Consider the following 13,461-nt stretch of genomic DNA (forward strand, 5'->3'; position numbering starts at 1 on the left):
CTGTGGCAGTTAATTACTATGTTTTTCCCCAGAAAGAATACAAGACAGTCCTTAATGGCCTTGTAATTTTGATTAGGCTAAAATTTTTATTTTTAATCATGCAATTAAGGAAACTGTTGTGGAAAGACTGTCAACTATTCAGCACTTCCTACACTGTCCTTTCAGTTATTTGCTTCGCCTTCTGTTGGCAAATCTAAACCACATAATCCCCAAGGCATTCTTTCTTTCTTTTCAATTGGTTTTGTGGTGGCGGAAGGCCACAAGGCGCTCACTACACTCATGTCCATTTGGTAACCTTGTTTTTTATTCACACAGTTTTTTCCTTCTAGTCATTTGTTTGAATGCCAGCTTTCTCCTAACAAACAAATCAAGTGATGCTTCAAGGCCACCAAGAGTGCAGTCATAAACAGCATCTGGGAGTACTTTGTGCTGTGCTGTGGAGGGATGAGACAATATGGCTAACAGGGTAGTTTATGTCAGCATTGTGTTGGCAGAAAAATAAAGACATGAGGCTAGAGAGAACTTTCAAAATTAGCAAGTCCATATCCATGTCTCTAAGCAGGGACTTTAGACTGAAATGAGAAGTATTAGTGGTCTGGTTATTATTTGAAAGTCTTTTCATTTTGTTTCCCTTTCTACTCTTAATCACCACCAGTAGGCTCAACAACCCCTAAGGATTGATGAATTTGGAGCAGTTAGGGTTCAGAGGTGTGGCTGAGATTAGAGGGAATCTAGCACAGATTGGTAGTAGTGATGAGTGGGTAGAGCTGGGAACATCATGAGAACATGTCTGTCAGCCTTCAACTTCACAATTTCATCAGTAAGATTTATTTATTTCTAAAGATTGCCAAAGGAAGAGATGTAGCTTGTTTGTAGAGCTCCTTTAGCGATTTCCATAGACTTCAGCTTTAGATTTTCTTTAAAAGTTTTAAGAGACTCACAAATGTGTAAATATTTGAAGTACTACTTGATAACTGACAAGATTAAGACTCACATTTTGTAAAACTCTCACCAAGCCTAGTGGGATTTTGCTAGGCCACAAAAATCATGCTCATTACGTTTGATTTTGAGACAATAATCATTTTCCGGACAAAGATCACTGAAGAGAGTTTCTGATTTGATATTTGCATGAGTACCCCATCACTGCAAAAGTTTTGATACAGCCAAGTGTTTCAAAGTTGGAGAATTCATTTTGGGTGTGACTTTCTTCTTTTGGAGAGAATTCAGAATAAGCAGCAGCAGATATTTCTGGCTTTGAGCAGATAAAGCCTGGAGTTACATAAATACTATTTTAACCTTGGCGCTTTAGGATTGAAACCTTCTGTAATCAAGATGCTACAATTTTCAGGGCAAATACTGCAGTTCAAGGGTGGGGGGCACAGGAACTACTCTTCTTTCAATAAGAGTAACAAAGAGATTGTTGCTGGACTTTATATATATTGTTTAGAGACAGTTGTCACTTTTAGGTCACTATGAAGAAATGCCATATCTTTAAAAATATAAGAATAAATCTGCATTCAAATTGTGTTAGCTACATAAATGAAACTTACATTATAAGCTGGTATATCATAATCCTGAGGCTTCATAAATCCCCTTACCTAATTATAGTTGACCCTTAAACAACACACATTTGAACTGCACAGGTTTACTTATATGCAGATTTTTTTCAATAAATATATGAACCTTCGATATCAATAAGTACAGCAGAGTATTGTAAATGTATTTTCCCTCTCTTATTATTTTCTTAGCATTTTATTTTCTTCAGGTACCTGGGTGGCTCAGTCACTCAGCTCAGGTCATGATCCCAGGGTTCTGGGATGAAGCCCACATCTGGCTTTCTGCTCAGTGAGAGCCTGCTTCTCCCTCTCCCTCTGCTGTTCCCCCTGACTGTGCACATATGCGTGCATGTGCAAACTCTCTCTCTTTGCTTGTCTCTGTCAAATAAATAAATAAAATCTTAATTTTTAAATTTTCTCTAGCTTCATTTATTATATACAATACAGTATAATACATATAATATATGCATATATAACATATAATACATATATAACTTACAAAATATGTGTTAATCAACTATTTGTATTATCAGTAAGGCTGTCAAAAGCAGTAGACTGTTAGTCATTAAGTTTTCAGAAAGTCAAAAGTTATACATGAATTTTGATTATGTGGGGGCTGGTTCCCCTAAACCCCACCTTGTTCAAGGGTCAACTGTAAGTCTATTTACCTATGCATCTCCACTACTGGACTGGCAGCTCTCTAGAGGCAATTTTTTTCTATATATCTTTAGATTCTAGCACAATGCCTGGTACATAACCAGCATGCAACAAATGTGTTGAACTAAACCAAATCAGTCTCCACGTGGAGCTCTAAATTGGGAGGAGATATACAGGCAAAGGTGTTTATATGTATATGTGTGTGTAGTGGTAGAAATTACACAGCTTTCATGCCAGCTTATGTGGGAGAAGAGTTAGAGGAAGCCCAAAGTCCAATGTGCCTCATGATACAGTGGGGTTTCCTGGCAAAGACTAAAATTCTTCACCATAGCAGAGTACTCCAGGAATTCAAAGGCCATTATTTGTCTACAGGTTAATTTAATCTTCCTGACCTTATAATCATCTTCGTGGTTCCACTGTGAAGCCACTCAAAATTCTTCAGAGCTCTATTCAGTCAGAAAGCCTCAAGGGAGACGATATGAACTGTTCAAGGTCAAGGTATGAACCTACATAAGTAATAAAATTGCTAATGTTCGTGCCAAATTAGTTCATGTTTGTTTTGTCAGGTGATATTACCTAATTGTTATCCATACTTTCTCTAATCCATAGCTACTACTCCCAAAGTTTCTTCACCGAAGATCTGCTGTTTATACTCACTTTTGTTATGTCAACTGTGAGTACATGAGATGCTGATATCTCCAAGTTCCTCACCTCTTTTTTTTTATTAGCAAACCCCCAAATTACCCAAACCTTAGCTAAATGGAGCCAAAAAATATGTACTGAAACAGAAATTTTGTAGTTAAAAAGCTACTGAACCACCAGCATAATCAAACAGAATAATGTTTTTCTTCATCCAGAAATATGGGACAGTCATGGTCTTGCTTATTAGAACTATGAAAGGAGTCGGAAGAGGGCCTTCGTGGTTTCAGTGGCTTTGTAGCTTAGAAACTTCCGTATAATTTGAGAGAGTTTGTGTGCTTATACGGCAGCTTCAACTAAGTTTTATTACCCTTGTTATTACTCCTGCAGGGAAAAATAGGTCAAAATACGTATTAACATCATTTGCAAATGGAAGTGCTCTCTATTGTGTTACAACATTCAAACAGTGAATTGCACAAAATAGGAAATTAAAGTGCAGTGTTCTTGGCTGCAGGATACATACAACATTTGCTGGAAGTAAATGAATAGCTAATAGTAGGCAACTAAGGAGACACCTCAATGCACTGTTATATGAAAGCACATCACAGTCTACAGGGGACAGAAGTACAAAGGTACTGAGGATTGGTGCTAGAAAGGGGTGACATTATAAAACTTTCATTGCTGGTCACAAATTCAAGTTTAAAGACACAGTCTGTAAATGTGCTTATGCTAAGGAAACTGTGAGACTAGGGTCCATACCTTGTCAAACACTCTAAAAACTTTCCCAGTGCTTTATAAAGCAGAGTAAAATCATGACCTAGTGAAATATGACAATTTAGTACTTCATGGGGGAAGCCTTCTTCCCCCACAATCTTTTTTCTCTCTCAGAATGACCATACACTACAAAAATAAAAGGGGACTCAGCTATCAAAGCCACCTTTGTATCAAGATTTTTTTTTCCTTTCCGTTTTCATGTTCTCCCATTGTCACAGTATACTTGTCTTTAAAGTTTTTCTTGGCTTGACCATGTAGGTAGTGTGTGAGGTCATAGGCAAAGGCAAAGAATTAAACTTTCTATGAGCAAACAGGTTTCAACACACAACAGATAATGCTTCATTACAATGTCACAATGTTTTAACACAGATTGCTTTCTTTATGCAATGCATGAATCAGTTAACACTCATGCAAAATGCATTCCATCTGCTCAGACAGATGTAAGCTGCCGTGTTTCCAATTCTATCAAACAGCATAACTAGTTGAAAGAAAATCACTGAGACAGATGGGTGATGGGGATGGAGAGGGACTCAACAAAAAGAAACAGCTTTACTTCAAAGTCTACCCAATCAAAACAGGATTCTCAAATCTCCCACGTTTATCACAGAGGGACAAACACAGCAGCCCTTTGCATGAAGCTAAGGTAGAGAGGATGTTGATGCATTACAGAAAAAAAAAAAAAAGTCCTTATAAACAGAATTGTCTCCACAATCTATAGCAGTGATTAGTGGTTCTCAAAGGCACCTTAGGAGAATCTGCATTTGATGGGATGGAACTAAACCTTGGGGAAATGCCAAGGAGGAGGGAAAATGGAAAAGGAAGTAGCAGTGGGAAAAGTAAGAGAACAGGCATGGAGTATAAAAGACTGAAAAAGAATAGGAGAAAAATGGCTTCCATAGAAGATAGCCCGAGAAATACCAATAACTCTTATAGTCTAACCAATGCTATCAGGCATAGATGTAAAGAAAGTAAAAGATGTATTCCATCAATATCAATATGGTAATTTACCACTAACTCCTAGTTCCTGCCAGCCTAAAAAAATGGGGGGGGGGTCTTCATTCTAGCCCCTAGGTTGATTTTAAAGATACCTCTCCTTGAATTGACCTTTGTGGATAATGCTCTATGCTCTAGTCAGATGTTTACTCCCTTAACACTCCACTCTGCCGCCCCATTTCTTTAGGATCCTTCTCTGGTCTTTTCAATATCAAAGCATTAGCAAGCTTCCTTTATCAAAGTATCAAGAAGGTCTTGTCCAGTGACCTTCCTTCTTAGTAAGGTACTACTTATGCATTTTAACTGGAGATGTCTGCTTCTGGGGGCCTTTTTAACCCTATGGAATTATCTAGGTGGTGGGAATTTCAGCACATTTTGGCTACTATAGTGCTGGATTTGTCAATAACAGGCTATTTACTTCAAATGTACAGAAATGAGATCCAGGGTATGAAATCAACTAAAGGTTCAAAGTTAAACCCCTCAGTGTATTCCTCAGAGTTGTGTGGCAAACAGAGGTAGGTTCAGGGAAAAGGACAGCGGGATAGAGCCACCTAGAAGATGCTGAGCTGAAATTTGTAACATAATAAAAAGAGAATGATGCTAGTACACAGGAGAATAAACTACAAGTACAGGAAGATCTTAGTTAAGGCTACCTAAAAGAGGAAAGCCACTGAGGCAAGTCAAATCTAGCAAAGTAATATGGAAGACTAAGTGACAAAGGCAACAATAAGATTGATTGATAAGGCTGAACATACACATTCATATAAAATATCTGCCTATTGTAATAAAATCTGCATCTCTGTGAGTGTATATACATATATACACACACAAAGGAAGACTGTTAGTGGGAAGCAATGTGGGAGTGTAGCAATGATTCCCAGATTTGAAGGAAAGGACAAATGAAATCTAAGGGGATTGTGGGATCATAAAGAAACCAACTTTGCTTTCTTCACAATTTTCACTTTTTTCTTTCCTCCTTCAAATAGCTTTACCTTTTTTTTCTTGCTGTATTTTCCAATACTAATCTCTTAGATTAGTAGCATAGCCACAATTAAGCCCAAAGTTCTTTTCCCACTCCAGTGCTCTTTTTACTCCTTCATACAACTTCCATATTTAAGAAGTAGTTATTAAATTCCACCCATATGCTGGACACCAGGCAAGGCATTATAAAAATAATTTACCATTTCTACTTTTAAGGAACTTTTAGTATAGTAATAAAGATACACAAACTACCATAATGCAGGAGACAATGTGGCAATTTTCTTAATAAGGGTACAAATGAAGTGTTACAGTATCCTTAGAAGTATCAGAATTATAGTTAAGATTCTCCTATTGAAAATATTTCACAAATCCAGACCAGTATTCCCCCCCAAATCAATGAGTCTGTATATTTGACTATTTTCAAAGTCACAGTTTATATAATATTATATATAATATTAAAAGATTATATAAAATAATATATGATTTTATATGTAACATTTATACTTCATTAGGTAAAGGTTCTACATGATCTCATATTGATTATAATATCACATATTACTGTTATAATCATAAGCTTCAGGATAGGTCCATGATTAATCTAATGGAGCAAACGGCTAATAGTTGGAGGATATAAAGAAAACAGCTGGTATAACAGGATGATTGACTTTTTAAAATATTTTAATCTCTATTTATAATGGAAAAAAGTATTTTATTATAAAAATTTCTATGAATTCAAAAACTGGTACAAATGCATTGTTTAAATATTACCTTAACCAGCTAAGTGTTTGCCTAGCAATGTTGGGACATATTAAATAATACAAATATGTTTGATGAGATTTATTTTCAGAGTGAGTTAGTATAAATCAGGGACTGGAACCCAATTATTAGTCTAGAATTAGGCCACTATGTTTAGGTGACCTATTTATAATCTTAGCTAGCCCCACATGACTAATCATCAGACCTTTCAAAAACCATACATTCATACCTGGCTTAAAATTAGAGTGTAGAGTCCAGAGAAGATACTTCACCCATACTCCACTTGGACAAGAAAGCATTTGTAATATGTACTTTTAAGAGTCACTTTGCCTTTTGAAAAGATTATACAATTATATTATGCTTCATTCATTTAGCAGAACTTTCAAGAAGACCAATCTGAATTGTTTCAAAATCTAAATTGAAGTAACTTCAATATATTGATCCTGGTTGCCTAATAGACAACCTTGGGGAATCTACTTTAATGACTGGGTAAGAATGACTTTCAATTAATTCATCAACACTGTACTAAGGTATATTTTTCACTATTTTCTACTGTATTCAAGCCAACAAAAACTAACTGAATGCTTGTTTGCAAAGCATTGATCTGGGAAGTGTGTGACAGAAAATCTAGGGCTGCAAAAGGACTTGAAAAAAGTGTTCTTCATACATTAAATTATCTTCTTACTATTGTTCATTATATTCATTTATTTTGACAACACATTTTTCTAATCAACCAAGTATTTATGAATTATTGTGCAATAGGTTTATTTACTATTATTTGATATGCATGTAAGGTTCAAAATATTGTTCTTATTCAATCAAAAGTATTATTGGATTGGATAATATCTGAATAAATTTTCAGTATGTTAAATTATTTATTGCTGTATGAATTATGTACATATGCATGTGTTCAATTTCTAAATACATGAAGATTTTGTTGTGGCTTTCTAAATTGCACTGAATTTTGGCCATAGAGTATGTTCTGCAGGATACAGATTTTTTTAATATTTAAGGCTTTCTTTATAGCCACACATACAGTAAATTTTTCAAAATGTCTCTTAAGTGTTGGGAAAGAATGCTTATTCTCTAATAGCTGGTTGTAGAATTCTACATATTTCGATGAAAGAAGCTTGATATTTGCATTTTTATTAATTTTTTGTCAACTAGATCTGTAAAATTCTGAGGCATCAAAGACCGTCATTTTGATTGAGGATGGATCAATATCTCCTTGTATTCCTATCAATTTAGCTTCACTTTTAGTATATATTCTTTGGTGGCTTTACATATACTTCTATATGCATATACCAAATTTTTTACCAAAATTTTTATCATTATGTAATAAACTTTGAATTTTAAGATCATTATGCAATAAACTTTTTTCAATAGTAAAATATATTTAAGGCAAGAAAAAATATTCATTTGGGACTTCATAACCAAATTAAAACTTATAAAAAAATCTCTTGACTTTTGTTGATTACTTTTTGCTTTGGTTTGTTTTAAGTGCCTGACATAATATTTTTTGAGAGCTATGCCACCTAGAGTACTCCCTAGGCTGAGCAGTGTTCCTTGGACCAAACAGAAAAAAGAAGTGAGTGAACTGGGTTTTCCCTGAATTGACTGACAAATGGCTGTGTTAGGAGAATCCAAATGAGGAAAAGATTATCTTGACATTGCAATAACTACAAGATTTAAAGACTAGTATCCTTTTCCTTAGTAAGTCTTTGACAAATACAGAAACAGATTTAGAAGGCTACAAAGAAAAGTAGCAAAGGCACATGATTTATTTCTTTATACCAATTTGATTTATTAATGCAAAAAATCCAACTCTTTTCAGCCCCAAATTATCTTTACATAAGTAGTAGCTCAGGGGCCTTTGCCATTTGTGTGGGTTTAAATGTTTGTTGCAACCCTTAGCAGCTGCTGAAATACTGCAAAGTTTCCTTCATCAAGACAATTATAAAAACAAATCCACTGTCTGAGCCAACACCTGAGCTTCCACCAAACCAAAATACTCTGGTTCCAAGGGTCTTCACTGTTGTTTTGGTCATGAGTCGCTGTCATGAGGTAGTTTAGAAGTTGCTCTTATTTTTTTTTTTTAATTTTTTATTTTTTATAAACATATATTTTTATCCCCAGGGGTACAGGTCTGTGAATCACCAGGTTTACACACTTCACAGCACTCACCAAAGCACATACCCTCCCCAATGACCATAATCCCACCCCCTTCTCCCAAACCCCCTCCCCCCAGCAACCCTCAGTTTGTTTTGTGAGATTAAGAGTCACTTATGGTTTGTCTCCCTCCCAATCCCATCTTGTTTCATTTATTCTTCTCCTATCCACTTAAGCCTCCATGTTGCATCACCACTTCCTCATATCAGGGAGATCATATGATAGTTGTCTTTCTCTGCTTGACTTATTTCGCTAAGCATGATACGCTCTAGTTCCATCCATGTTGTCGCAAATGGCAAGATTTCATTTCTTTTGATGGCTGCATAGTATTCCATTGTGTATATATACCACATCTTCTGGATCCATTCATCTGTTGATGGACATCTAGGTTCTTTCCATAGTTTGGCTATTGTAGACATTGCTGCTATAAACATTCGGGTGCATGTGCCCCTTTGGATCACTACATTTGTATCTTTAGGGTAAATACCCAATAGTGCAATTGCTGGGTCATAGGGCAGTTCTATTTTCAACATTTTGAGGAACCTCCATGCTGTTTTCCAGAGTGGCTGCACCAGCTTGCATTCCCACCAACAGTGTAGGAGGGTTCCCCTTTCTCCGCATCCTCGCCAGCATCTGTCATTTCCTGACTTCTTGATTTTAGCCATTCTGACTGGTGTGAGGTGATATCTCATTGTGGTTTTGATTTGTATTTCCCTGATGCCGAGTGATATGGAGCACTTTTTCATGTGTCTGTTGGCCATCTGGATGTCTTCTTTGCAGAAATGTCTGTTCATGTCCTCTGCCCATTTCTTGATTGGATTATTTGTTCTTTGGGTGTTGAGTTTGCTAAGTTCTTTATAGATTCTGGACACTAGTCCTTTATGTGATATGTCGTTTGCAAATATCTTCTCCCATTCTGTCAGTTGTCTTTGATTTTGTTAACTGTTTCCGTTGCTGTGCAAAAGCTTTTGATCTTGATGAAATCCCAATAGTTCATTTTTTCCCTTGCTTCCCTTGCCCTTTGCGTTGTTCCTAGGAAGATGTTGCTATACTGGAAAGCAACAGAATGCTCTTATTTTTAATACATATACCTTTATTCCATTGTGAACTATGAGAAGTCAGAAAATCCATATATATATATATATATATATATATATATAGCCTTTTACTTGAAATATTTTTAGTATTACAAAACATTTGCAAAGATAGTACAGAAAGATCCATAAACCATTCACCCAGCTTCCTATAATGTTTACATCCTGCATAATCATGGTACAGTGGTCAAGACTAAGAGAGTAACATTGTTATAATATCACTGACCAAACTAGTTGTTCAGAGTTTACCACTTTTCCTACTATTCTTTTTTGTTCCAGCATCTGATTCAGGATGCCATATTGCCTTTAGTTATTGTGTTTCCTCATTCTTTTCCCATAAGCGAGAGTTCCTCAGCTTTTCCTTGTCTTTTATGACCTTGACACTTTTGAAACATACTGGTCAGGCATTCTGTAAAATGTCCCCCAATTTGGGTTTGTCTAATGTTTTCTCATAGTTAGACTGAGATCATGGATTTTGGAGAAGAATGGAGCCTCTCAATGTATTGGATTGAGGGTACATCATATTGGAAGGTCTTATTACTGGTGATGTTATCCTTAATCCCTTGGTTATGATAGTATCTGCCTGGTTTCTCCATTATAAAGTTACTCTCTTTTTAATCCATAAATATTTGAGGACTGTATATAGAGGCTCTGTAAATATCTTGTTTCTTTTTAAGTTTTTGCCCACTACTTTTTGAATGTATGGGTTGATCTGCCTGTACCAGTCAGTACTGTGGTGTTCTCATGGTGACTTTTCTATCTTTCTCATTCCTTCATCATTTATGAGTTGAAATTCTTCTGCAAAAAAAGTTGCCCCTTCTTCCTTATTTATTCAGTCATTTATTTTATATCTGCATGGATTCTTAGGTATTTATTTTATTATCTGGATTATAGTTTTTATTATCTTTATTTTAATGCTCAAATTGTTCCATCTTTGGCTATTGGGACACTTTCTGCAACCACAAGGTGCTTTCTTTAGGCTTAGCTTATATTTTTCACTGTTTAGCCCCTAAATCAACTATGAGAAGTCAGAAAATCCCTATATATTTATGGGATAGCACCTGAAAGACTGTGAGCTCAGGGGCCCTCTTAAGAAGGATACTGTACCTGCAAAAATTAAGCTTTCTCTCCAACAAACACAGTTACCTTCCATTATCTCTCCTCTCACTCTCCTGAATTTACCACTCCTGGTGTGGACTTTGAGAGGCAGTGAAATTGTTTCATAATTGTCATACAGAAATGGACCCCTGTGGTGTGTGTCAGCAGCTGTTAAAGAGTGCAACAAGCATTTAAATGCAGGGAAGATTCACAGATTATAATAGATATTTAAGGCAATCTTGAAGGGGGGGAAAAAATCTCCCAAGAGGAGCCTAAGTGGTAGCTGAGTAGAACAGAGGAATAGAACCATCCACCTTGACTGGGTGAAGGTGGTTGGTGGTGGTGCTGATGGGATGATTAGATGTAGGCAGTCTTCCAGGCCAAACTGAGGTGGGGGATGGAGGGGGATGAAGGGGACAAAGACTGGGGGAAGAAAGTGGAGGGGAGAAAAAGAAAAGGAGGAGGAGGAGGAGGAGGAAGAAGGAGAAGAGGAAAAAGGATGAGGAGGAGGGGAAGAAGAAATAGAGGATGCAAGGAGGGTGGGGGGAGGGAAAAGACCAGCTTTCCCTTGAGAGTAGGCAAGGTCTGAAGCCAAAGCATTTCATCTTGCTAGTTCTTTTTGCTTAACATCTGTAACTTTTACTAGCTGCTCAGCAAAATTCAGACACCCTAAATGATCTAGTTTCATTCTCCTAAATGATCTAGTTTCAGGCCTGACAAAGTCCTGTCTTACAGAAAACTAAATAGAAACTAGTTTTTCTACCCCAACATGCTTAATTAAGTACTAATTTGCACCAATAAAATTATTCAGGTTTTGAGAACCATGCATATTTGTGCATGTGCATATGTGTTTCACTCAATATATATATATTCATTAACCTTTGAATGGTTTGATGAGTCTTTGCTACCAGCTAAAATAAATTGTGATTTTATATAAAGATCTGATTTCTTCTTCTACTTGGTATATTTGAGGGTTTCAGAATTTTTCCACTAATTTTACTTTATTCCTTTCAACTATAAAGGATTTAGAAACTTCCAGTTCAAACAGGATTTCTCTAATAAACAAGGTAAGTAAATTTGCAGAATTGGCCAAGTTATGACTGGGCAGTGGCCCTCAGATGTTTGAAGATCTACTCTATGTTTATGAGGTAACTAGATGTACTATACAGCATTACAGATTAAATATCCGTGTTTTATGTGTGTCTCACTTAGATTTTTGAAGTTAAACAACACCAATAACTGTGTGATCCTTTTTATATGAATCTGTAACTCTAAGCTCTGCCTTTTCAGATGTATAAATTAAATTCAGCATATCACTGAAATATATATCTAAACAAATTTGTAGCAATAGGGGAAAACACCTTTTAATCCAACTTTTAAGTCTCCAACAAAACTACAATTTTATATTGTTATGCATCGCATTGAATGACCCTGGATAAAGGAAAACTTAGATTGTCCTCTTACAAAAAGTGACTCAATTTGATTAAACAAGTTCTTCTCCTGGGTTAATGGCTAAATTGATTCCAACAGCAAAAGGTTCTGAGAACGCTTTGGCATAAACTTTGCTAATGTAGTTTTCAGATATGATCATACAAGGTGACACAAAAAAAACAGTTTGACAAATGTCAAGGTGAGAAACAGAAGTCTCCTAGAAAGAATTCTGAAATTTTAGGCTCTCTCTTTCATACCCCCCCCCCAAAAACCCCCAAAACAAAAAACAAACAAATAAAACCATAACAGAGACTCTTCTAAAGAGACTCCACCTAAGCCAATTTGAGTATTACTATCTTTTAAAGAGAAGAACACCCTTTCATAAAGAATAAAAGAAATAACTAAAGTGATGGCAAGTAGATCTAAGAAAATTCAGAGATACTAAGATTGTTGAGATGACTGAAGAGAAGGTACAATGGTAACCTGGAAGATTGTCTTCAAATATACAGAAAGGGGCACCTGGGTGGCTTAGCCAGTTAAGCAACTGCCTTCAGCTCAGGTCAGATTCCTGGGGTTCTGGGATTGAGCCCCACATTGGGCTCCTGGCTCAGCGGGGAGCCTGTTTCCCTCTCTCCCTTTGTTCATGATCTCTCCCCCCTCTCTTTCTCTTTCTGTTTCAAATGAAGAAATTAAATCTTTTTAAAAAAATATACAGAAGGTCATGGATGCTGCTGTGACTGCAGGAAACTGATAAATAGGCTTTAATTAAAGCCGGAAAGATTTTGACTAAACATCAGCAAGAATTCTGACAATTAGAATGATAACACATGGGAATGGGTTACTTTCTTCTCACAGAGACTTTTAAAAACTTGGGTGTGTGTGTGTGTGTGTCTGTGTGTGTGTTACTATCTAACCTAAAAGTCTAAAGTTTGGCGAGTCTAAATAGAGAGTATCAGAACAAAACTCTATTCCCTGATAATAACAGTATTTAATAATGCAATAACTTTTTTTTTAACCTTTTGTGCCTTCACCATCCTTAGAATCACCTCTAGCATTTTCCATAGTGCCGTTCCTTCTTGCTTTTCAGGAAATGTAATCAATACGACACAAAACCTGGGCTCAGGTTTCATAAAAATCATATAAATCATGTATCATACCATCCCATAGCTTAATTATTATTCCTTGTTCACCATTTATACCACATTGTTTGTTTTTCCCAGGCCTATTCTTCATAAATGGGATATAATCTCTTCAAACATTTTAATGACTAAACTCCCTAATTCTCAAAAGAACCACTCACAATTCAGATCACT

General features: G+C 36.1%; 1 protein-coding gene across 4 annotated transcripts in view; it reads right to left on the reverse strand.

The window, feature by feature from the left end:
• NRK (Nik related kinase) overlaps positions 1–13,461 on the reverse strand; it is a 134,937-nt gene that overhangs the window by 82,380 nt on the left and 39,096 nt on the right. The gene's annotated exons all lie outside the window — the stretch shown is intronic.

Source organism: Mustela nivalis (assembly GCF_964662115.1).
Source record: "Mustela nivalis genome assembly, chromosome: X".
In the NCBI taxonomy this organism is placed as follows: domain Eukaryota; kingdom Metazoa; phylum Chordata; class Mammalia; order Carnivora; family Mustelidae; genus Mustela; species Mustela nivalis.